Genomic DNA, 25,172 nt, shown 5'->3' on the forward strand with positions numbered 1-25,172 from the left:
CTGTGGTGTCAAACTGCTCCACCTTCATGTCACAGTGCCACACTGGGGTGTCAATGTGCTCCACTCTGGTGTCACAGTGCTCCACTGTGGTGTCACACTGCTCTACCTTGATGTCACATTTACCCACTGTGTTTTCAATGTGCCTCACTGTGGTGTCACAGTGCTCCAGTGTGGTGTCACTGTGCTCCACTGTGGTATCACTGTGCTCCACTGTTGTGTCACTGTGCTCCACTGCGTTGTCTTATGCTCTACTCTGGTGTCACACCTCTCCACCTTTGTGTCACAGTGCTCCACTGTGGTGTTATAGTGTTCCAGTGTTTTGTCATAGTCCTCCTGTCTGGTGTCACAGTGCTCAAGTGTGCCATCACAGTGCTCTTATATGCATCCATAGTTCTCCACTATAGTGTCACAGTGCTACACTTTGGTTTCACATGCTCCACTGTGGTGACAGTGTGCTCCTCTGTAGTGTCATTTGCTCCATGTGGTGTCTCAGTGCTCAACTCTGCTGTCACAGTGCTCCACCAGGATTTCAAAATGCTACACTGAGATGTCACAGTGCTCCACTGTGGTGTCAGATTGCTCCATTATGGTATTACATTTTCTATGAGGTGTCACAGTGCTCCACTGTGATGTCAAATTGCTCAACTTTAGGGACAGAGTGCTGCACTGTGGTGTCACAGTGCTCCACTGTGGTGTCAGATTGCTCCATTATGGTGTTACATTTTCTATGAGGTGTCACAGTGATCCACTGTGGTGTCCCAGTGCTTCACAGTGTTGGCACAGTGCTCCATTCTTTGGTCACAATGCTCACTGCAATGTCACAGTTCTCCACTTGGTGTCACAAGGCTCCCCTGTGGTGTCACAGTACTCCACTCTCGCCACACATGCTCCACTGTTGTGTCTCAGTGCTCCACTGTGCAGTCATGGTGCTGCACTCTTTTGTCACAGTGCTACATTTTATTGTCACTGTGCTCCACTGTGGTTTCACAGAACTCTCAGTGGTGTCACACTGCTCCACTTTTATGTCATATTGCTCCACTGTGGTGTCACGTGCTCCATTGTTCTGTCTCAATGCTCAACTGCGCTGTCAAAGTGCTCCATTGTGATGTCACAATGCTTCATGAGATGTCCCAGTGCTGCACTGTGCTGTCACAGTGCTCCACTGTGGTGTCTTAATGCTCCACTCTTTTGTCACAGTGCTACACTCTATTGTCACTGTTCTCCATTGTGCAGTCACAGATCTCACTGTGGTATCACAGTGCTCCACTGTTATGTCATAGTGCACCACTTTGGTGACACATTGCTACACTGTGTTGTCACAGTGCTCCACTGTAGTGTCAAATTGCTCCACTGTGATGTCACAATGTTCTACTATGATGTAACAGTGCTACACTGTTGTGTCACAGTTCTCCACTTTGGTGTCACCATGTTCCACCTTGGAGTCCAAGTGTTCCATTGTGGTTTCAATGTGCTCCACTGTGGTGTCACAGTGCTCCATTGTGGTGTCAATGTGCTCCACTGTTGTGTCTCAGTGCTCCACTGTGCTGTCATTGTGCTGCATTCTTTTGTCACAGTGCTACATTGTATTGTCACTGTGCTCCACTGTGGTGTCATAGAACTCTCAGTGGTGTCACATTGCTCAACTCTTATGTCATATTGCTCCACTGTGGTGTCATGTGCTCCATTGTGGTGTCTCAATGCTCAACTGTGCTGTCAAAGTGCTCCATTGTGATGTATCAATGCTTCATGAGATGTCCCAGAGCTGCACTGTGGTATCAGTGCTCCACTGTTATGTCATAGTGCACCACTTTGGTGACACAGTGCTACACTGTGTTGTCACAGTGCTCCACTGTAGTGTCAAATTGCTCCACTGTGATGTCACAATGCTCTACTGTGATGTAACAGTGCTACACTGTTGTGTCACAGTTCTCCACTTTGGGGTCACCATGTTCCACCTTGGAGTCCAAGTGTTCCATTGTGGTTTCAATGTGCTCCACTGTGGTGTCACAGTGCTCCATTGTGGTGTCAATGTGCTCCACTGTTGTGTCTCAGTGCTCCACTGTGCTGTTATTGTGCTGCACTCTTTTGTCACAGTGCTGCATTGTATTGTCACTGTGCTCCACTGTGGTGTCACAGAACTCTCAGTGGTGTCACATTGCCTCCACTCTTATGTCATATTGCTCCACGGTGGTGTCAAGTGCTCCCTTGTGGTGTCTCAATGCTCAACTGTGCTGTCAAAGTGCTCCATTGTGATGTCACAATGCTTCATGAGATGTCCCAGTGCTGCACTGTGGTGTCACAGTGCTCCACTGTGAAGTCACAATGCTTAATTTTGGGGACAGAGTGATCAACTATGCTGTCACAGTTCCCCATTATGGTGTCACATCTCCTACTGTGTTGTCACAGTGATCCACTATGGTGTCACAGTGCTTTACTGTGTTGTCACAATGCTACATTCTGCTGTCACAATTCTCAATGGGATGTCACAGTGCTCCATTGTGCTGTCATAGTGCTGCAGTTTGGTGTCACAATGCTCCACAATGGCGTCACAATGTTCCACTGTGGGGTCACATTTTCATACTCTGCTCTCACTGTGCTCACTGTGATGACATAGTATTCCGCTGTGATGTCACTGTGATGTCACAGTGCTCCAGAGTACTCCACTTTCGCGACACATGCTCCACTGTAGTGTCTCAGTGCTCTACTGTGCTGTCACAGTGCTCCACTCTTTTGTCACAGTGCTACACTCTATTGTCACTGTGCTCCATTGTGTAGTCACAGATGTCACTGTGGTATCACAGTGCTCCACTGTTATGTCATAGTGCTCCACTTTGGTGAAACAGTGCTACACTGTGGTGTCACAGTGTTCCACTATAGTGTCAAATTGCTCCACTGTGATGTCACAATGCTCTACTGTGATGTAACAGTGCTCCACTTTTGTGTCACAGTTCTCCACTTTGGTGTCACCATGTTCCACCCTGGAGTCCAAGTGTTCCTTTGTGGTTTCAATGTGTGCCACTGTGGTGTCACAGTGCTCCTCTGTGGTGTCACAGTGCTCCACTGTGATGTCACAATGCTCTACTGTGATGTAACAGTGCTCCACTGTTTTGTCACAGTTCTCCACTTTGGTGTCACCATGTTCCATCCTGGAGTCCAAGTGTTCCATTGTGGTTTCAATGTGCTCCACTGTGGTGTCACAGTGCTCCATTGTGGTTTCAATGTGCTCCATTATGGTGTCACTGTGCTCCACTGTGGTGTCAATGTGTGCCACTGTGGTGTCATAGTGCTCCTCTGTGGTGTCAATGTGCTCCACTGTGGTGTCACAGTGCTCCTCTGTAGTGTCAATGTGATCCACTGTGGTGTCACAGTGCTCCTCTGTGGTGTCAATGTGCTCCACTGTGGTGTCACATGCTCTACTGTGGTGTCAAACTGCTCCACCTTAGTGTCACAGTGCCACACTGTGGGGTCAATATGCTCCACTGTGGTGTCACAGTGCTCCACTGTGGTGTCACACTGCTCCACTGTGCTGTCAGTGTGCTCCAATGTGGTGTCACTGTGCTCCACTGTATTGTCTTATGCTCTACTGTGTTGTCACACCTCTCCATCTTTGTGTCACAGTGCTCCACTGTGGTGTTATAATGCTCCAGTGTTTTGTCATAGTGCTCCTGCTTGGTGTCACAGTGCTCAAGTGTGCCATATTAGTGCTCTTATATGCTACCATAGTTCTCCACTATGGTGTCACAGTGCTGCACTGTGGTGTCACAGTGCTCCACTGTGGTGACAGTGTGCTCCTCTGTAGTGTCACAGGCTCCATTGTGGTGTCTCAGTTCTCAACTGTGCTGTCACAGTGCTCCACCAGGATGTCAAAATGCTACACTGAGATGTCACAGTGCTCCACTGTGGTGTCACAGTGCTCCACTGTGATGACACAGTGCTCAACTTTAGGGACAGAGTGCTGCACTGTGGTGTCACAGTGCTCCACTGTGGTGTCACATTGCTCCATTATGGTGTCACATTTTCTACTGTGTTGTCAGTGATCCACTGTTGTGTCCCACTGCTTTACAGTGTTTGCACAGTTCTCCATTCTGCGGTCACAATGCTCACTGGGATGTCACAGTGCTCCACTGTGGTGTCACAGAACTCACAGTGGTGTTACAGTGCTCCACTTTTATGTCATAGTGCTCCACTGTGGTGTCAAGTGCTCCATTGTGGTGTCTCAATGTTCAACTGTGCTGTCAAAGTGCTCCATTGTGATTTCACAATGCTTCATGAGATGTCACAGTGCTGAAATGTGGTGTCACAGTGCTCCACTGTGTTTTCACAGTGCTCCACTGTGATGTCACAATGCTTAACTCTGGGGACAGAGTGATCCACTATGGTTTCACAGCGCTCCATTATGGTGTCACATCTTCTACTGTGTTGTCACAGTAATCCACTGTATTGTCACAGTGCTTTACTGTGTTGGCACAATGCTACATTCTGCTGGCACAGTTCTCAATGGGATGTCACTGTGCTCTACTGTGCTGTCATAGTTCTCCAGAGTAGGGTCACAATGCACCACAAAGGCGTCTCAGTGATCCACTGTGGGGTCACATTGTGATACTGTCCTGTCATTCTACTCACTGTGGTGACATAGTGCTCCACTGTCATGTCACTGTGATGTCACAGTGCTCCACATTGCTCCACTCTCGCTACACATGCTCCATTGTAGTGTCTCAGTGCTCTACTGTGCTGTCACAGTGCTCCACTCTTTTGTCACAGTGCTACACTGTATTGTCACTGTGCTCCATTGTGCAGTCACAGATCTCACTGTGGTATCACAGTGCTCCACTGTTATGTCATAGTGCTCCACTTTGGTGACACACTGCTACACTGTGGCGTCACAGTACTCCACTGTAGTGTCAAATTGCTCCACTGTGATGTCACAATGCTCTACTGTGATGTAACCGTGTTCCACTGTTGTGTCACAGTTCTCCACTTTGGTGTCACCATGTTCCACTGTGGAGTCACAGTGCTCCATTGTGGTGTCAATGTGCTCCACTGTGGTGTCACAGTGCTCTACTATGGTGTCACATGCTCCACTATGGTGTCACAGTGCTCCACTGTGGTGTCACAGTGCTCCACTGTGATGACACAATGCTCCACTGTGATGAAATAATGCTCCAATGTGATGTCACAATGCTCCACTGTGATGAAACAGTGCTCTAGTCTGGTGTCACATTGTTCCATTGTGCTTTCACAGTTCTCCACTGTGGTGTCACAGTCCTCCACTGTGATCTCACAGTGCTCCACTGTGAATTTATATTACTCCTCTGTGATGTCACAGTGTTCCACTGTGGTGTCACAAAGCTCCACTATGGTGTCACATTCTCCAGTATGTTTACAGAGGACACAATGTGGTATCACAGTGTTTTTTGTGTTGTCAAAGTGTTCTTCTTGGGTCTCACAGGCTCCACTCTGGTGACAGCATGCTGTACTCTGCTGTCATACTGCTCCACTGTGAGGTCACAGTTCTCCATTGTGGTGTTACAGTGCTCCACTTTGGTGTCACAGTGCTCTACTGTGGTGTCACAGTCCTCCAATGTGATGTCACAATGCTCCACTATGATGTCACAGAGCTCCACTGTGGTGTCACAGTGCTCCACTGTGATGTCACAATGTTCCTCTGTGATGTAACCGTGCTCCATTGTTGTGTCACAGTGCTCCACTCTGCTGTCACCATTCTCAACTGTGGAATCACAGTGCCCCATTGTCGTTCCAATGTGCTCCACTGTGGTACCACAGTGCTCCAGTCTGGTGTCACATGCTCTACTATGGTGCCTTTGTGCTCCACTGTGGTGTCACCAAGCTTTACTGTGTTGTCACAGTGCTCCATTCTGCTGTCACAATGCTCAGTGGGTTTTCACGGTGCTCCACTCTGCTGTCAGAGTGCTGTACTGTATTGTCACAATGCTCCACAATGGCATCACAGTGTTCCATTGTGGTGTCACATTGCTATGCTGTGCTGTCACTATGCTAACTGTGGTTTCATAGTGTTCCACTGTGATGTCACAGTGCTCCTCTGTGGTATCACAGTGCTCCACTCTCACGACACATTCTCCACTGTGGTGTCTCAGGGCTCCACTGTGCAGTCACAGTGCTCCACTCTTTTGTCACAGTGCTTCACTGTATTGTCACTGTGCTCCACTGTGCAGTCAAAGAACTCACTGTGCTGTCACATTGCTTCACTGTTGTGACACAGTGGTCCACTGTTGTGTCACAATGCTCCACAATGGCATCATAGTGTTCCACTGTGGTGTCACAGTGCTCCACTCTTTTGTCACAGTGCTACACTGTATTGTCACTGTGCTCCACTGTGCAGTCACAGAACTCACTGTGGTGTCACAGTGCGCTACTATTATGTTACAGTGCACCATTATGGTGTCACAGTGCTACACTGTGAGGACACATTGCTCCACTGTGATGAAATAATGCTCCACTGTGATGTCATAATGCTTCACTGTGATGAAATAGTGCTCCTGGTGTCTAGCCTGGCTTGAAAACTAGGGGATTTTATGGGGTAAGGGGCTTAGGGGTGTGGAATTCAGCATAGTGACACACTATTGGCTTATTTAAACATTAACAGAAAGCAGGACTTTGTTCCCGTGGGCTGGGGGCTTATCTTTGTTCACATAGCAACCAGTTGATGTATGACTTTACTTGGTGCCAAGGGGCAATAGACAGAGGGGAGGTTCCGGCCAGATAGCCTTGCCTGCGTCCTTGCATTCTTTTCATCTTTACAGTCGAGATGTTCTTAGGAATGCCTTAACAACAGCCCTGCCCTGGCATGCCTGTGGGCTGTTCTGCTTTGTTCTCAGTCCCAGGCCGGGGCAGTGGGCTCTTAAACAACTCACAAGGTACAAAATTTTATCTTCCTTCAGTGGTACAGAACATATTTTCTTTTCAGATGTCCCTCTAAATCCATGCACATACAGGCACCGAGAAAGAGAGAGAGAGAGAGAGAGAGAGAGAGAGAGAGAGAGAGAGAGAGAGAGAGAGAGAGAGAGAGAGAGACCTTGTGGTTTAACCCTTCACAAAACAAAAAGTGTAAGTCACCAAGGGATTCTGAGAGCAGAATACATGACTCCACAATGGAAATATCACTCCTAATAGTTATCCACTACCAAATTTCAGTACTGAAAATATGTGCATATAAGCAACATTATGAGGACTTAACATGTTGTATTGAAGGAAGATGGAATATTGTAACTTGTTTAAGATTCCACAGCCCTGATCTGGGACTGAGAACAAAGCAGAACAGCCCCCAGGCATGCCAGGGCAGGGCTGTTGTTAAGGCATTCCTAAGAACATCTTGGCCGTAAAGATGAAAAGGTATTCAAGGACAAATGGGACTATATTATCTATATTATCTAAGCTAACACCATCTGGCCGGAATCTCCCCTCAATCCGAAGACAGGCAGGGTCATCTTATCTAGTCCACACCATCTGGCCGGAACCTCCCTTCTATTACCCCTTGGCGTCGGGTACAAAGATAAGCCCCAAGCCCACCGGAACAAAGCTCTGATGCCCCTTTTGCTGATATGTAATCTTTCTGTTAATGAATCAATCCCATGCCTTTGTCAAAATTCTTTGTATTCCTAACCCTTTGCTTCTTTAAAAACCCCTAACTCCCGAGCCTTGTCGTTGATTCCCCTGCCTCCTGTGTGAGGTAAGTGTCGACCCAGAGCTCTGCCAATAAAGCCTCGTGCGTCTTGCAACAAGAGAGGATTCTTGTGTTCGTGGGTGCTCCCTGTCCCTGGACTAGAGTGGGGGGTCCCTAATTTATACATTAGAATATATTTGCATATTATATTTTATATAGTGGTATATACTGAATATACTATATTTACATAATAAATTATATATATAATGTGGGCAAAAATTTTAAATGAGGGCAAGAATCTGAAAAAGAGCAAGAGTCAAGGGGTACATAAGAGGAGTTAGAGGAGTAAAAACAACGAATGGAATTAGGAAATTACAATAAAGAGACAGCAAAAGAAAGTGAAAGAGACTACAAGAACATAAAGTTGAAACTTGATGTTGTACATGAGATAATTTAGAAATCTGATGGATAGGGATAGAAAAATGAATTAATATTCAAATACCTGTGTGTGTCATGCAAGTGATAAAATAAGAGGACACAATGTGGTATCACAGTGTTTTTTGTGTTGTCAAAGTGTTCTTCTTGGGTCTTATGTGTGTTGGGTCTTATAGGCTTTCTCAGCATCTAATGAGATGATCATGTGGTTTTTGTCTTTGAGTGTGTTTATATACTGGATTACATTGATGGATTTCCGTATATTGAACCATCCTTGCATCCCTGGGATGAAACCTACTTGGAAGACCAAATTTCATAATGTCTTTTTTAACACACATAAATTACAGATTACTGTAGAGTGCTGAAGGACTGGAGGACATGCCTTCAAACACAAAATGCAATGCCTAGGCTCTAACAGAGCCTTTGAAATAGTCACTCATCAGTATCTATTCTGATTATATAAAATATTATGAAGTAGGATTCTATATATATTCTGGGTACAATGAATTTATATTAAAGTATGTAATATGAAGTATGTTTTGTATGTATTTTTATTCCTTTCTATCTTTAAGGACAACTAAACCAAACTTTAGGATGCTATTCTTTGATTACCTGCTTGTAAGAAGCAGGCAACTTTAGCTTTAACCTTCTGGCTCTCTGCCTTAGGGCAGCCATCCTCACTCATTTCACAGCAGGGGATGCCTGTGAGCTGAGTCTGTCCCTGTGTTCCTTTGTTTAAGTTCCCCTTAAGCTGGAGCCACCAAGTGACTCACTTCATTCCTCTTGCTGAGAAACCAATTTTCCCTCTGCTTAGATTTATATCACTGTGTGTATGTGATCAATCCAAGAATTCCTAAGTTAATAGGGGATTCTCACCTTCAGAGACAGCTGTATCTTTTTGTTTTTATTTTTTAATTTTCATACAAAGTATTTTGATCAGGTTTTCCCCTTCCCCAGTTTCTCCCAACTTGGAGTCCTGATGAGACTGACATATACTTGAGAGGATGAGGGGGTCCTTTAGTGGCTAACTCTAGGCATGAGATCTAGGCTAAATCACAGCAACTCTGTTCAAGGTTCAGGAAACCTCAGAAAAAGACAGGCTGGAATTGCAGTACCAATTTATAGTGAAGCCTGAAAGCTGGGGATGGGATCAGAAGTCTCAGACCATGCTACATACTCAAGTCAGGTGGCTATGGGTGATGGAGCAGCAGATTTAGACCCCAGTGCAGGTGATTAGAACTTAGACTCCTGTGCAAGCTTCTCCACTCTTTCCGTATTGGCTCCATCCAAGGTTGTTGCCTGTGGAGTGGACACCATCTCAATCCTTCCTGAGCCATGTTCCAGTTGTTTCTGGAAATTCCCTCAGACTCATGGGGACCAGTTCAAGTGTGTTTCAAACTACTTAAAGTGACAAACAGATTTAACCATTACAGGGGGCACCATCCCAAAAGAAGCTTCTAAGGTAACAGATTTGATTAGCTGGGGTTTAAGCAGAAGACAGGATTTCTTTCTATTTAGAAAACAAGAGAATGGGGTTAAAATTAGAAAAAAATAGAGGAGAGGTTGTGTGCACATTGTACGTTGTTATGTCTGTTTGAACAACTCAGCTTTCATCCTACTCTAAACCACTGCACTCAGCCAGCCTCATTATCAAATACAAAGAGCCTGTGATAAAAATGTAACATATGTACAAAGTTTAGTCACACTATCACAGCACAGTGGACTTAGAAGAAGCTTATCGTGCTAAACAGCAGTTCTCATGGAGGCAACACATATGTAGGGACTTCTTTCATGTCACATGCACTCATGGATTCACACTGTTCTGTTCCCTTGTAAAAAAGCCAAAAAAACTCTACAGCTTTATTCTTTGGACTCTGACAGAGGCATAATTTGGCTTCCTCATGTACAGAAGCTTGACAAGTAGTTATTTCAGAAGTTCTGAAGAACCATAACTAATAAATTAATGTATTATCTAATTTTATTATAAAATAATAAAATATATAAAATATAAAACTACAGATGTGCTAGCTATTGGATAACTTCAGGGAAGAGTTTAGACAAAAAAGACATTATGAAATTTGGTCTTCCAAGTAGGTTTCATCCCAGGGATGCAAGGATGGTTCAATATACGGAAATCCATCAATGTAATCCAGTATATAAACACACTCAAAGACAAAAACCACATGATCATCTCATTAGATGCTGAGAAAGCCTTTGACAAAATCCAACACCCCTTCATGATAAAAGTCTTGGAAAGATCAGGAATTCAAGGCCCATACCTAAACATGATAAAAGCAATCTACAGCAAACCAGTAGCCAACATCAAAGTAAATGGTGAGAAGCTGGAAGAAATCCCACTAAAATCAGGGACTAGACAAGGCTGTCCACTCTCTCCCTACCTATTCAACATTGTACTTGAAGTCCTAGTCAGCGCAATTAGACAACAAAAGGAGATCAAGGGGATACAAATTGGAAAAGAAGAAGGCAATTGCAGATGATATGATAGTATACATAAGTGACCCCCAAAATTCCACCAGTGAACTCCTAAGCCTGATAAACAGCTTCAATGAAGTAGCTGGATATAAAATTAACTCAAGCAAGTCAATGGCCTTTCTGTACACAAAGGATAAACAGGCTGAGAAGGAAATTAGGGAAACAACACCCTTCTCAATAGTCACAAACAATATAAAATACTTTGGCGTGACTCTAAGGAAGTGAAAGATCTGTATGAGAAGAACTTCAAGTCTCTGAAGAAAGAAATTAAAGAAGATCTCAGAAGATGGAAAGACCTCCCATGCTCATGGATTGGCAGGATCAACATTGTAAAAATGGCTATCTTACCAAAAGCAATCTACAGATTCAATGCAATCCCCATCAAAATTCCAACTCAATTCTTCAAGGAATTAGAAAGGGCAATCTGCAAATTCATCTGGAACAACAAAAAACCTAGGATAGCAAAAACTCTTCTCAAGGATAAAAGAACCTCTGGTGGAATCACCATGCCTGACCTAAAGCTGTACTACAGAGCAATTGTGATAAAAACTGCATGGTACTGGTATAACGACAGACAAGTAGACCAATGGCACAGAATTGAAGACCCTGAGATGAACCCACACACCTATGGTCACTTGATCTTCGACAAGGGAGCTAAAACCATCCAGTGGAAAAAAGACAGCACTTTCAACAAATGGTGCTGGCACAACTGGCGGTTATCATGTAGAAGAATCCGAATTGATCCATTCCTATCTCCTTGTCCTAAGGTCAAATCTAAGTGGATTAAGGAACTCCACATAACACCAGAGACACTGAAACTTATAGAGGATAAAGTAGGGAAAAGCCTCGAAGATATGGGTACAGGGGAAAAATTCCTGAATAGAACAGCAAAGGCTTGTGCTGTAAGATAAAGAATCGATTAACGGGACCTCATAAAGTTGCAAAGCTTCTGCAAGGTAAAAGACACCATCAATAAGACAAAAAGACTACCAACAGATTGGGAAAGGATCTTTACCTATCCTAAATCAGATAGGGGACTAATATCCAATATATATAAAGAACTCAAGAAGGTGGACTCCAAAAAATCAAATAACCCCATTAAAAATGGGGCTCAGAACTGAACAAAGAATTCTCACCTGAGGAATACCGAATGGCAGAGAAGCACCTGAAAAAATGTTCAACATCCGTAATCATCAGGGAAATGCAAATCAAAACAACCCTGAGATTCCACCTCACACCAGTCAGAATGGCTAAGATCAAAAATTCAGGTGACAGCAGATGCTGGCGAGGATGTGGAGAAAGAGGAACACTCCTCCATTGTTGGTGGGATTGCAAGCTTGTACAACCACTCTGGAAATCATTCTGGCGGTTCCTCAGAAAATTGGACATAGTACTACCGGAGGATCCCGCAATACCTCTCCTGGGCATATATCCAGAAGATGTTCCAACCGGTAAGAAGGACACATGCTCCACTATGTTCATAGCAGCCTTATTTATAATAGCCAGAAGCTGGAAAGAACCCAGATGCCCCTCAACAGAGGAATGGAAACAGAAAATGTGGTACATTTACACAATAGAGTACTACTCAGCTATTAAAAAGAATGAATTTATGAAATTCCTAGGCAAATGGATGGCCCTGGAGGGCATCATCCTGAGTGAGGTAACCCAATCACAAAGGAACTCACACAATATGTACTCACTGATAAGTGGATATTAGCCCAGAAACTTAGGATACCCAAGATATAAGATGCAATTTGCTAACTCAAGAAGAACGAAGACCAAAGTGTGGACACTGTGCCCCTTCTTAGAACTGGGAACAAAACACCCATGAAAAGAGTTACAAAGATAAAGTTTGGAGCTGTGACAAAAGGATGGACCATCTAAAGACTGCCATATCCAGGGATCCATCCCATAATCAGCTTCCAAACGCTGACACCATTGCATCCACTAGCAAGATTTTGCTGAAAGGACCCAGATATAGCTGTCTCTTGTGAGACAATGCCGGAGCCTAACAAACACAGAAGTGGATGCTCACAGTCAGCTATTGAATGGATCACAGGGCCCCCAATGGAGGAGCTAGAGAAAGTATCCAAGGAGCTAAAGGGAACTGCAACCCTATAGGTGGAACAACATTATGAACTAACCAGTACTCCAGAGCTCTTGACTCTAGCTGCATATGTATCAAAAGATGGCCTAGTAGGTCATCACTGGAAAGAGAGGCCCATAGGTCTTGCAAACTTTATATGCCCCAGTACAGGGGAATGCCAGGGCCAAAATGTGGGAGTGGGTGGGTAGGGGAGTGGGGTGGGAGTGTATTGGGGACTTTTTGGATAGCATTGGAAATGTAAATGAGGAAAATACCTAATAAAAAAAATTAATTAAAAAAAAATTTGGTCTTCATGGGCATTGACACCATGCTTAAGTCCCTGAAGGAAGCCATGGCGAGCCTCCTGTCTGGCACCTTCCATGACCCCAGGTACATCTTTGCCACACTGCTGGATCCTCGATACAAAGCTTCCCTGTTCACAGAGGAGGAGGCAGAACAGTACAGGCAAGACTTAATCAGGGATCTAGAAATACTGAATTCTACCTCAAAGGACAATGCCACCTCCAATGGCTGTGACTCAGGGTCCCCACTTAAAGACACTGTGGTCCTCGCACCAATAAAGAGAGATCAGAGAGAGAAGCTACCTGAAGACATGGTGCTTGTGTATTTGGAGGAAGAGGTGCTGGAACACAGCTGTGACTCACTCACCTACTGGAACCTAAATGCTTTCAGTATTGAATTCAGAAATGGAGCCACCAGACTGGAAAGGTCCTTCAGAGTGCTAGCTATTGTACCAGGGCTGACTTGGCTGGCAGGGCCATGTAGGACACCAGCTCAGGCATCTGGGGCTACCTGCCAGTTCTCACCATAATATCCACATGTGCCTTACTCCTCCTTCAGGCCAGGTGTCAAGGTGCGTTTTCAGAAGCCCACTAGAAACAAAGTCTTGGCAATTATAAAATAGAATGAGCAGGTTTGAAACTGTAAAGGTTTTTTGTTTTGCTTTTAGGGGATAGTAATCTGTTTTACTAGAATGAAAGGAAGATGTAAACAATTTTATTATGTAGGGTTTTTATTCAATTGTGTGAAAACCACAAATCAGGTGCTGTATTTTAATTAAATATTTTAACTGCAAAAAAAAAAGACTTGGTCTTTATTGATTAAAACAAAAAGGAACGTCTCACAATTGGATATTTAACCTCCTACTTACCTCAAATTGAAGCGAATGCAAATCAGAGCACAGGATGAAAGATGCCTATGATGTCATGACCTGCGTGTCCAACAGCTTTGTGAAATCTGGAGCACAACCTCCAGGCCAGAATACAAACCCCAAAAGAATGCCTCGACCTCCCTAATGATGACTCGCAGGGTGTTTCCCAAAATACACAACACGGGCATCAACATACTGGCAGGTGGGAAAGAAAAAAGTGAATTCATGAGGCAGAGGGTCCAGTGTCCAGTGCCTCCTAATTTGCTGTGTGACACACATCTGATCTTTCTGAACTTTCATTTACAAAGTAAACAAAAGATCACTGTGCACTGGCAGTTCCCAAAGGTAGGCTCCCGGGAGAGTGGCCACTACTCACCCCACATGCAGCAGTACTGGAATGAGGCAGGCTTACCTTCTGTTCTGTGGTTAACATCCTACACACAGAAACAGTGCATTCCTATTCTTGGATCTGTATACTGATTCTATTTCAGTTTTGCATGTGTTTGATTTCAATGGGGACTCGGATAACTGAGGCTGGCCTTGTATTTATTATGCACCTGAGGATGTCCTTGAACTTCTGACCCTCCTGATTCTAACTCCCAAAGATATGAACCAGCATGACAAATTTTTGCAATTCAAGAGTTTAAACTTGTTAGGCAAACACTCAACTACAGAACTATGCATTCAGAGCCTCACAGGTGACGGGAAAATGGAGATACCTAAAATGATGGATTTGATTCTTTAGTCTTGGAGTTGGCAGCAGTCATCATCATCATGTGATAAACTGAAGTACATCAGGAGAAAATAAGTTCTAACCAGCAACAACAGACTACTGGTATCCTTCAACTCATGTGGCAAAACATCTAAGTAGCAGCCTAGGCTTGGAACTGGACAAGGCTGTCTATTGTAGTAGCTCTGTACCGAAACTTGACAAATACATTCAGAGTCAATGTACTATGAGAGACATTAACTAAAAGTTTTAACAGTCCTTCTGTTAGACCTAGTGGGGAAACCCCCACCCCATTCCCGATTCGGTGTGCACCCAAAAAATCACGAAGGACCATCCCTTGCTGTAATTACATGAGGACGTTTAATTACAGAGCTCCAGACTGGCATGCATCCCACACAGGAGATAACGAATGTCAGCCCCGTGGCTTGAAAACTAGGGGTTTTTATGGAGTAAGGGGCTTAGGGGTGTGGAATTCAGCATAGCGACACACTATTGGCTTATTCAAACATTAACAGAAAGCAGGACTTTGTTCCTGTGGGCTGGGGGCTTATCTTTGTTCACATAGCAACCAGTTGATGTATGACTTTACTCGGCGCCAAGGGGCAATAGACAGAGGGGAGGTTCTGGCCAGATGGTGTTGACTTAGATAATATAGCCCTGCTGGTCCTTGCATATCTTTTCATCTTTACAGTCAAGATGTTCTTAGGAATGCCTTAACAAGAGCCTTGCCCTGGCATGCCTGGGAGCTGCTCTGCTTTGTTCTCAGTCCCAGGCTGGGGCAGTGGGCTCTTAAACAACTCACAAGTTACAATATTTCATCTTCCTTCATTCCCATAGGTGACAGGAAAATGGAGATACCTAAAATGATGGATTTGATCCTTTAGTCTTGGAGTTGGCAGCAGTCATCATCATCATATGATAAACTGAAGTACAACATCAGGAGAAAATAAGTTCTAACCAGCAACAACAGACTACTGGTATCCTTCAACTCATGTGGCAAAACATCTAAGTAGCAGCCTAGGCTTGGAACTGGACAAGGCTGTCTATTGTAGTAGCTCTGTACCAAAACTAGACAAATACATTCAGAGTCAATGTACTATGAGAGACATTAACTAAAAGTTTTAACAGTCCTTCCATATCCCAAGGAGTTCTACATGACTAATATAACAAAGAAAGTGGCTCTCATAAGCCAGCAGAGCCTGCTAGTTTTCTGCTCCCCAAAGCTGCTCTGTGCTCTCACTAATACTGACAGATGATGACACTAACAGCAAGAAATGTACCAGGCCTTGTACTTGAAAATGTTTGGAAAAGCATGTACTCAATTCAATGTTTCTGTCCTTCATTCAGTTAAGAAAAATAAGCCAAATAGTCCTGAGAGGAATGAAATCTATCTGTAAAATGCATGAGATGGTGGCTACCTGAAGTGTCATTTATTTTTAAATCACATTTTCTGTTGGAAAATAAGAGATGGGAAACTGCACTTCTGCTCTTACTCACTTCATACGCAAGTACAGAGAGCATGAAATTGTCCAGTGGTTATACACGACTGTAATCTCAACGTTTGGGGTGGGGTGGGGTGGGGGTCTCAGAGGTAGGAGAATCAAGAGTTCAAGGTCATCTTTGGTTATAAAGCCAGTTGTCTGAGATACAAAAGAAGCTGACTCTCCTGTTCATGTCACATCACCAGCTCTGAAAAGTCACAGTCTTGGTCCACTCAACTTGCTGTGGATGGGGATCTCAGACAGATTTCCTGCTACTTTGGGCAAATAGAAAATGACGAGTTCAGCTAGTCACAAACACATTTAAAGAATAAAAACATTTTCAGAACATCGTGAGATTGAGGTAATCTTTCCTGATGGTCTTAGTGCCTGGAGCTGCCAACTGTGGCATCCTGCACCTACAGGAGCCAATTTACATTGTAGGCTTGAAACTTTTAAACAAACAAAACATAAAAAAACAAGAAAACAATTGTTTAAACCAATAGGTCACCTCAGTTGTGAACAGTGTTAAGAATTAATATTATGAAAATACTTTAAATCTAAAAATGTTGAAGGTCGCTTTCGCGGGGTGGGGGTGGGGTAATGGGAGGGCTCTGGTGTCCGGAATGGAGGTTTGTAACTTTGTGTGGCTAGGGCTGGAGTCAGCACCGGTGGTCACGGAGGATTGTGGTGAACTCAGAGCTGGTTCTTAGGCCCGGTTGGAATGAGATCGAAGGCGCGAAGGCGCGGAGCGGGGACTGAGATGCCTGGGGACAGGGAAGCGCCCGAGCGAGCGCAGCCCAGGATCAGTAACCCTTTCCAGGGCTCGCAGGAGGACGACGAGTGGCGGCAGAGGAACAAGGCGGTGCTCACTTACTTGGCAGCCGCCGCCCGAGGGCATGCTAGGGGTCTCCTGCGCCGCGGTGACTCTCTATAGGCTGTACTGCCAGACTACTGGACTTGGAGGATCAGCTGTGGCCGGACACTCATCAGACCAGATTGAAAACAGGGTGCCTGTTAAGGATGGATCAGTAAAGTCACCTTTAATGCTGACATTCATGCCGGTCTCCAGTAGAACTTCAGACCTCAGCGAACAGAGATCTATGTGGTACCAGTAGAGACTGCACTGGTATTTTATAAAGCTAAGAATCCTACTGACAAACCGGTAATTGTAATTTCTACATATAATGTTGTGCCGCTTGAAGCTGAGCAATATTTCAATAAAATACAGTGCTTATGTTTTGAAGAACAAAGGCTTAATCCACAAGAAGAGTTGGATATGCAAGTGTTTTTCTACATTGACCCTGAATTTTGCAGATCTGAGAATGGCGAATGGCGATCCCATTACTCTTTCTTACACTTTATTTTTTTTTTTTTTTGAAGCAAAGGAAGGGCACAAGTGTCCAGTTCCAGGCTATAATTAAAGTAGCTCCCAAGACCTGCTTAAGATTTGTGATTTGGGGGAAATCATGTATGGTGCTTTCTCAGAAATGTATTTTGAAATCTTGCATTTTTCCCATTTTTTAATGTTGGTTTTTTTTATTAGACATTTTCTTTATTTACATTTCAAATGTTATCCCCTTTCCTAGTTTCCCCTCTGAAAATCCCCTATCCTGTTCCCCCTCCCCCTATTCCCCAGCCCACCCATTCCTGCTTCCTGGCCCAGGCACTCCCCTGTACTGGGTCATAGAACCTTCACAGGACCAAGGGCCTCTCCTCCCATTGATTGCCACCCTCTGCTACATATGTAGCTAGAGTCCCTCCCTGTGTTTTCTTTGATTGGTGATGTAGTCCCAGAGAGCTCTGGGTGTTCTGGTTAGTTCATATTGTAGTTGCTCCTATGGGCTGCAAACCCCTTCAGCTCCTTGGGTCCTTTCTCTAACTCCTTCATTGGGGACCCTGTGCTCCGTCTAATGGATGACTGTGAGTATCCACTTCTGTGTTAGTCAGGCACTGGCAGAACCTCTTGTTGGCATCTGCAATAATATCTGGATTTGTTGGTTATTTATGGGATGGATGTCCAGGTGAGGTAGTCTCAGGATGGTCATTACTTCAGTCTCTGCTCTAAACTTTGTAACTGCTTCCATGGGTATTTTGTTCCCCCTAAGGCCACCTGATGCAGTGGCCTGCTTAGGCACTTGAAATGTAATTAAACAAGTCTTTCAATCAATTCTAAACCAAAATGTTATTTATAAACAAGTACAAACTAAATGCCACATTCTGATTTACTTAAATAAAGGCACGCATTTTCTTCCTTTTCTCGTCTATTTACAATGTTTTATAGTAGGATGATCAATCTTAAAGTACCCCTATCTTTGAACTGTCATGATTTGTACTGGTAGCAATGTCTGCACAAAGTAAGAGTCTACAGTTTAACCACTTGGCCTAGTACTGGACAGTTTTCCTCATGATCAGATTTTCCTGAAATCTCTAGCCATTGTCAGGAACAGCAGTGCTGGTCAGAAGTGTTAAGTCTTCTGTTGAAGCTCCCAGAAGAGAAATGGTCCGTCCACTGAGGCATTCCCTGTTGGCAGGTCTTGTCTTTCAGGCCTCAGTTGATCAGGGACTATTTTAGAGAGCTAGCCCTTTGTGATGCTCAGTTCATGTATCAGAAATAAAGAGAAGACTTTGGCCCATCTGCCCTTCCTGAATGACTGGAAGATCACAGTTAAGCAGCAGAAAGGCTGGAAGGTACTTCCCCTATGGTTACAGATGAGAAGGGAATAAGAAGAGAACAGGTTATTAGAGATCAGGCGTATGTGGTCCTTACAGAATTTCATACAAAATGTGATAATTTCACTGTAATTATATGAAAATTAAGGAGCATAAGCTGGTGTCTTTTACCTCAGCAGTCACTATGACTTTGAGCTCCTTTCTGGTGGTAAGCATAAATTTCATGGTAAACAGCTCTGAAAAAAAAAAGCTACCAAGGCAGAAGAATTACACATCAGTTTCAAAGTAACACATTATCACCACTAGAACTAAAAATACAGGCTCTTGAGGGGAGGTCAAGCATCTTAAGTGAATTAAAATAGAGACCTTTAACCTTGAGCTTATTCTAACATAAAACATCTAATGTTAGAGTCTTTGCTATGTCTTTTCAAACCCAATTTATTTTTATTTTTGATTTAAAGGAAAACTATGACTCAAATTTGGGCAGTTTTATTTTTTTTATATACTTCAAAGAGAAAGCTCTGAGTTTTAAAATATTTAAAAAAAATTTCAGTCTGCCTTATTTATCATTATATTATAGTTTAAAATTGGGAGAAACCTGTAGCTTTTATTGGTCATCTTTGTACCTTTAGTAAATTATAAATTCAAATTATAAAATTCAACTTAATAGTAAGAAAGTAAGCAATAGTTGGAAAGAAATTAAAATAGTATATAAACACCACAATGAAAACTCACATTTTTATAATGATTTAATGCAGTTACTGTATTAACCTGTGTGTAGCACTGAAAGGTAAAAATCAGATTGGAGAATGACAGGCTTTTCAGTGTTGACAATAATAGATTATAATTCAAGATTTGTTGATATATGTCTTAAATATGTAATTATGAACTCCCTAGAATCCTCCCTGTCAAACATGCTCCTAATTTCAGGAAAGTACTCTTGAAGGCTGAGAGATGCAGTTAGAGTACAGCACTTACCTGGCATGTGTAAGACTCTGGCTTCTACCTGCCGGAGAGCAAAACAAACATCTATATTCCTTTTTTTTTTTTTTTTTTTTTTTGATTTGGTTTTTCGAGACAGGGTTTCTCTGTGTAGCCCTGGCTGTCCTGACACTCACTCTGTAGACCAGGCTGGCCTCGAACTCAGAAATCCGCCTGCCTCTGCCTCCCGAGTGCTGGGATTAAAGGCGTGCGCCACCACACCCGGCTTAAACTTAAGGTTTTTATAGAGGCCGCAGGCCCTGCCACTCCCTACCCCTCTACCTTCTTTTGAGACTTATGTTTGGTGTGAATATAGGGTTCTATCCCCACTCTCCTCAGTCCTGTATCTGGGAACTGAGGAAGACAGATATAGGGAAGGTATTATTAGCTAATGTGAATACAGACCAACAACCCATATTCATCGTAACCTTTGCTCACTGATGTGTACTGTAAATGTCTGGTTGTATTGAAGAAAGGAAATATGTGGGAGTTTATCTTTTGTGATAGGAATTCAGAATTTACAATTCTATGAATTCCCTGTGTCTAGGCTATCCTAGTTGCCAGAAATAAGAAGTTTCCATTGCAAGGTTGGGGTTGTAAAACAGAGACTTCCTAAAAAAAAAAAAAAAAAAAATACAGGTATATAAAAAGAGAGCCCCCTCCCAAAAGTACAAATAAGAAAATATAATCCAATGGCTATAAAATTAAAAATCTAGAAATTTCTTTTAAAAATACATTCTGACCTTTGGGCAACAGAGGAAATCAGGGGACTCATACTCTATGCCACAAGAAGGGACCCTGGGGATAGAGTTAATCCAGTCAGAAACCAGACAGGATTGCTGGTTATGCTTAGACACCTTCTCAAGGATTTATTGTACATCTAGACATAATAGATGAGAATAGCAAGAAAAATAAAAATTATGGTATATGTGGAAAAGATGTAAATTGATGCAGGAGATAGATTGTTCAACTGTTGTTGTTTCCTTACATCAAGAGCAAGGTTGCTCCAATAGAAAGGACAGGAGATTAGGGAAGTCCTGGAAAATGTGTGTTCTGGCAAACAGTGGTCAATGATCAGAGACCCAAATTAATGGTACAAATGAATGGTATTGTCATAGAAGGTTTGGTGGATACAAGAGCTGATGTTAGTATACTTTCCCAAAAGTCTTGAAGTCCATATTGGACACTTCAGAAGGTTTACACACAACTTATAGGAACTGGTAAATTATCACAAATAAGACAAAGTGTCCAATGGGTTACGGTTAAGGTTAAGGTTAAGGTTACTCATAGGTAGGGATAGGGTTCTGTTAGGTTCCATTTACAAGTGGATCAAGCACACCAAAAAGAAAGCAAACACTGAACTTCATGGTGATATTGTAAGTAATCTGTTCTGAGGTCCACATAACTTGTAGGAGGTTCATAGCCCATTTCTATTATGCTTTAGTGTTCACATACGGATGAGTAACACTTTCATGAGGTTCAGTCTGAAGTCTATAAGATGGATTTCTCTACTTTGATGAAAAACACCTATGTCATGCTTTCAGTTAATATATTTTAAATGCTTTTATTATTAACTGTCTTTGTTCTCTTATTGTAGGTAAAAAATGCCTATGAGACTCTTATTATACAGGAAAGTAAATATTTATTAATCTAATCTGTTTTACTATGTCATGGTCACTGACATTTGACTCCAAAATTAGTTTTTATGGTTTGATGTGAAATAATTTCCAAAATTTTTAAGTTTGAACATTGCATCTAAAGTTGGTGATGCTGTTATCCAGTCGTGGAACCTTTAGGAAATGGAGCCTCCTTTGAAAAATGGATTGCTGACTTCAGAGAAGAGGGAGGGAGGAAAAGAAGAAGAGGGAGAGGGAGAGGGAGAGGGAGAGAGAGGGGGAGGGGGAGGGGGAGGGGGAGAGGGAGAAGGAGGGGGAGAGGGAGAAGGAGGGGGAGAGGGAGAAGGAGGGGGAGAGGGAAGAGGGGAGAGGGGAGAGGGGAGAGGGGAGAGGGGAGAGGGGAGAGGGGAGAGGGGAGAGGGGAGAGGGGAGAGGGGAGAGGGAGAGGGGAGAGGGAGGGAGAGGGAGAGGGAGGGAGGAAAAGAGGAAGAGGGAGAGGGAGGGAGAGGGGAGAGGGAGAGGGAGGGAGAGGGAGGGAGAGAGGAGAGGGGAGTGGGAGGGAGAGGGAGGGAGAGAGAGGGAGGAAAAGGGAGAGGGAGAGGAAGAGGGAGAAGGAGGGGGAGAGGGAGAGGGAGGGAGAGGGGAGAGGGAGAGGGAGAGGGAAAAGGAGAGGGAGAAGGAGGGGGAGAGGGAGAGGTTGAAGAATTGATAATAGTTACTGTTCTCTTGTTACCTTTGGTTAGCTACTCCACTATCTGCTCTTACTGGGCCTTTAATTCTTCTGATTGGTTTACAAGTGGTTCTTGCATGTTAATCTATATAGCCAGTTATGTAGCAGTTTAATTAAATAAATGCATCTTAGGACCAACTATGCCTCTTTAAAGCAGGATGTGTCCATGGTTTAAATCATTAACTAAGACCAATGGGTTATATAACAGGGCCATAGATTGTTATAGGCACTTAGTAGTTAGCACAACTGTCTATATGATACAACTACTATTCAGACTGTAAAGCAGCACATAGACAGTGCCATTTACCATAAATAAAACAAAGGCAAACTCCATCAAAGTCCATAGTTCTGAGAAGGTCCCTAAATGTACTAACCAGGATTTTTGGCTATTGTACTTCTGCTTCTGGCTAACTGTTCTTATCATTTGAAGTATGTCAACCTAGAATATGGCTTTGGTATTTAAAACTCACCCTGAGAAAGGTTTGGTGCAACCCTGGGATCCCTAACACCCAGCACTACTGCCTGCTGGCTAATAAAGACTTTCTATTGGTTTAAACTCATATCCTAGGAGTCTTCTCTCATGGACATCCCCACAACACTGCTGCCTGTAATGTTGTGGATTTCTCCTGTTTTAGTTATTTAACTGGCAGAGAAAATGAGCCCAATCTAGATCCAAGCCATAGTCTTTTGTACAAGGCTAGGTGCAAATGTTCATTTGAGGGATGTATGTTCTCATGGGAAGCCATACTTTAAAATCTCTGATATCATGAAGGTGTCACTCTTTGTTGTTGTTGTTTTGAGGCAGGGTTTCTCTGTGTAGCCCTGGCTGTCCTGGAACTCACTCTGTAGACCAGGCTGGCTTTGAACTCAGAAATCTGCCTGCCTCTGCCTCCCAAGTGCTAGGATTAAAGGCATGTGCCACCACACCAGGATCTTTTTTTTTTTTTTTTCATTCTTGAAACTTTCATTCAGTCTGTCCTTTGACTGGAGAATTGAGGACGCTGATATTTAAAATTATTGATGTGTGTGTGTGTGTATGCAGTAGAAATCCTATTGTTGATTTTTGGTGTTTTCTTTTTAGTATATTTTATTCTTTAATAATTAAGACTTTCCACAACATGACTCTCTCTACAATGCTGAATTCTCTCTTCAGGGAGACATAATTTTTCCTATATTTCGTTTAGGTTTTAGTTTATTGAATATAATTTATATTTATATAAGTTTATGCCATGGAAAATCTCCATTCTCCTTAAATCATTACAGTTTTGCTGGGTATATTATTTTGTATGCATTGTTACAACCTCTGGGGGATTTCAGAGTTTTCACTGAAAAATCAGCTGTTAGTCTTTTCTTACAGCTTTCAATATACATTCTTTGTTATATATACTTAGTGTTTTAATAATGTTCAAAGGATTTTCCTTCCTTGTCCTATCTATTTGTTGTTCTCTGTTGTGGGGAGGGGATGATGTGCATAGAGGTGCCTTTCCTTAGTGTGGGTAGTTTTTAATCTATAAGCATGCTGAAGATATCCAGGCCATTGAATTGGTGTCTCTTTCATCTATGCTAATAAGTTTGTGTTACTTGGTTTAGCCTGTTGGTATGTATTGTAATGCTAAGTGCAAACCCCAAGACCTAGTTGCCCCAGAGACAAGAGTCCTCAAGTAACCCAAGTGATGCTATGTGACTGTTGGCTAGACCCTGTTTGAATGTTAACTGCCTTGTCAGTCATAAGTGCTTACTTACAAAGTCTTGGCCTCTGTGTAAAGTACTAGCCCAGCTGAGTACAAATAGACATAGATCCTGAAGTCAGCGGAGAACAAATAGCTATACATCTTGTGGATAGGTGCCTAATAACCCTTTCTGTTCTGATCTTTCTGCTGAACTGTTTACCCAGTCAATATCCTGTTCCTGGGAACAGGTGCATTACTCAGAGACAAAGCGACCCCCTCCACCCCCTTCTTGCTCCTACGAGTATATAACCTGTTTGGGAAAAATAAAATTCGTCACCTTGAACAGAACCTTGTCTTGCTGTCCGTTCTTTGTTTCTTTGTCCCCCATTCTCTTCCAGGTACCTCTCAAGTCTCTGTTCGACTGTCCTGCGGGTCGAAATATGTGACCTTGCCCCCAAGTTATTTCTGACTGGTGAATTAAGATGTGTACAGTCTATAGCTTGGCAGAATTAACAAAGGTGGGGCTTGGTTTTCTGAGCTTGGGGGTCAGAGGAGACCTAAAGGGGAGGGAGAAGAAGGGGAGGAGAAAGATACCATTGGTTAGGAGTCAAGAAAGCATGGCTCTGAGGGATGGCCAATTGGAGTTAAGAGCAGCCCAGATGAAACATTGTAAGTAATAACTTGAGGTTGTTGATTGTTGCGGCCTGCCCGCAGTCCACAACACGAACGGTTCAACTGAGAATGGCAGTTCGCTGAAAAGAGAGGAATCTAGACGGGGCGGAAGAAAGAATGGAGCTAAGACAAATCCTGATCAAAGCTCAATTTTACTAATTCCAGACACTCAGTTATAAAGGAAGGGGGAGGGAACCCAATATCCCACCAAGTAACTCAGGGTCCAATAGCAGGACGAACACGTGTGTGCCTCCAGGCAGCAAAGGCAGGTTCCAGCAGTGGGCGTGGCAGGACGAATAAGCCGGTAGCTCCACCCTTGAGCAGGCAGGTTCCAGGCTGGGGGGAAGGGAGGCCACAGTTGATAGGAAAGTAGATTCTAACAGTATACATAGTGATATCTGCCCAGCTTTAGGGCTGATTAAGGCTTACTGTAAGTAATAAATGTTGAGTGTTTTTGATCTGGAAACTGAATGATCAAAGGCATGGTACAAACCCCAGATTGGGATTAAATATTTTCTACAGCATGCTCTGTAGGTCTTCTTGTGGTGTCCTTGATCCCTCCAGTTTACTTGAGAATTTTATTTCCATAACACAGGAGTGTACAACACAACAACGTTGAATAAGCTTTTGCATCGCTGCTCTTGTTGTTCAATTTGAAATAACTAAATTATTCCTGAAACTTGTTCAATTCTCCTAAATTGTCCAATTCTTTTCAGGTATCCTTCCTTCCTTCCTTCCTTCCTTCCTTCCTTCCTTCCTTCCTTCCTTCCTTCCTTTCTTTTTTTTTTTTCGAGA

General features: G+C 43.2%; 1 pseudogene; it reads left to right on the forward strand.

Annotated features, from left to right (window-relative positions):
* The first annotated feature begins 16,638 nt into the window (after window positions 1-16,638).
* On the forward strand, window positions 16,639-17,459 carry LOC110287827 (cytochrome c oxidase assembly protein COX11, mitochondrial pseudogene; annotated as a pseudogene).
* The last annotated feature ends 7,713 nt before the right edge of the window (window positions 17,460-25,172 follow it).

The sequence above is a fragment of the Mus caroli genome, unplaced genomic scaffold (genome assembly GCF_978045245.1).
Source record: "Mus caroli unplaced genomic scaffold, Mus_caroli_1 scaffold_9, whole genome shotgun sequence".
Classification (NCBI taxonomy): Eukaryota; Metazoa; Chordata; class Mammalia; order Rodentia; family Muridae; genus Mus; species Mus caroli.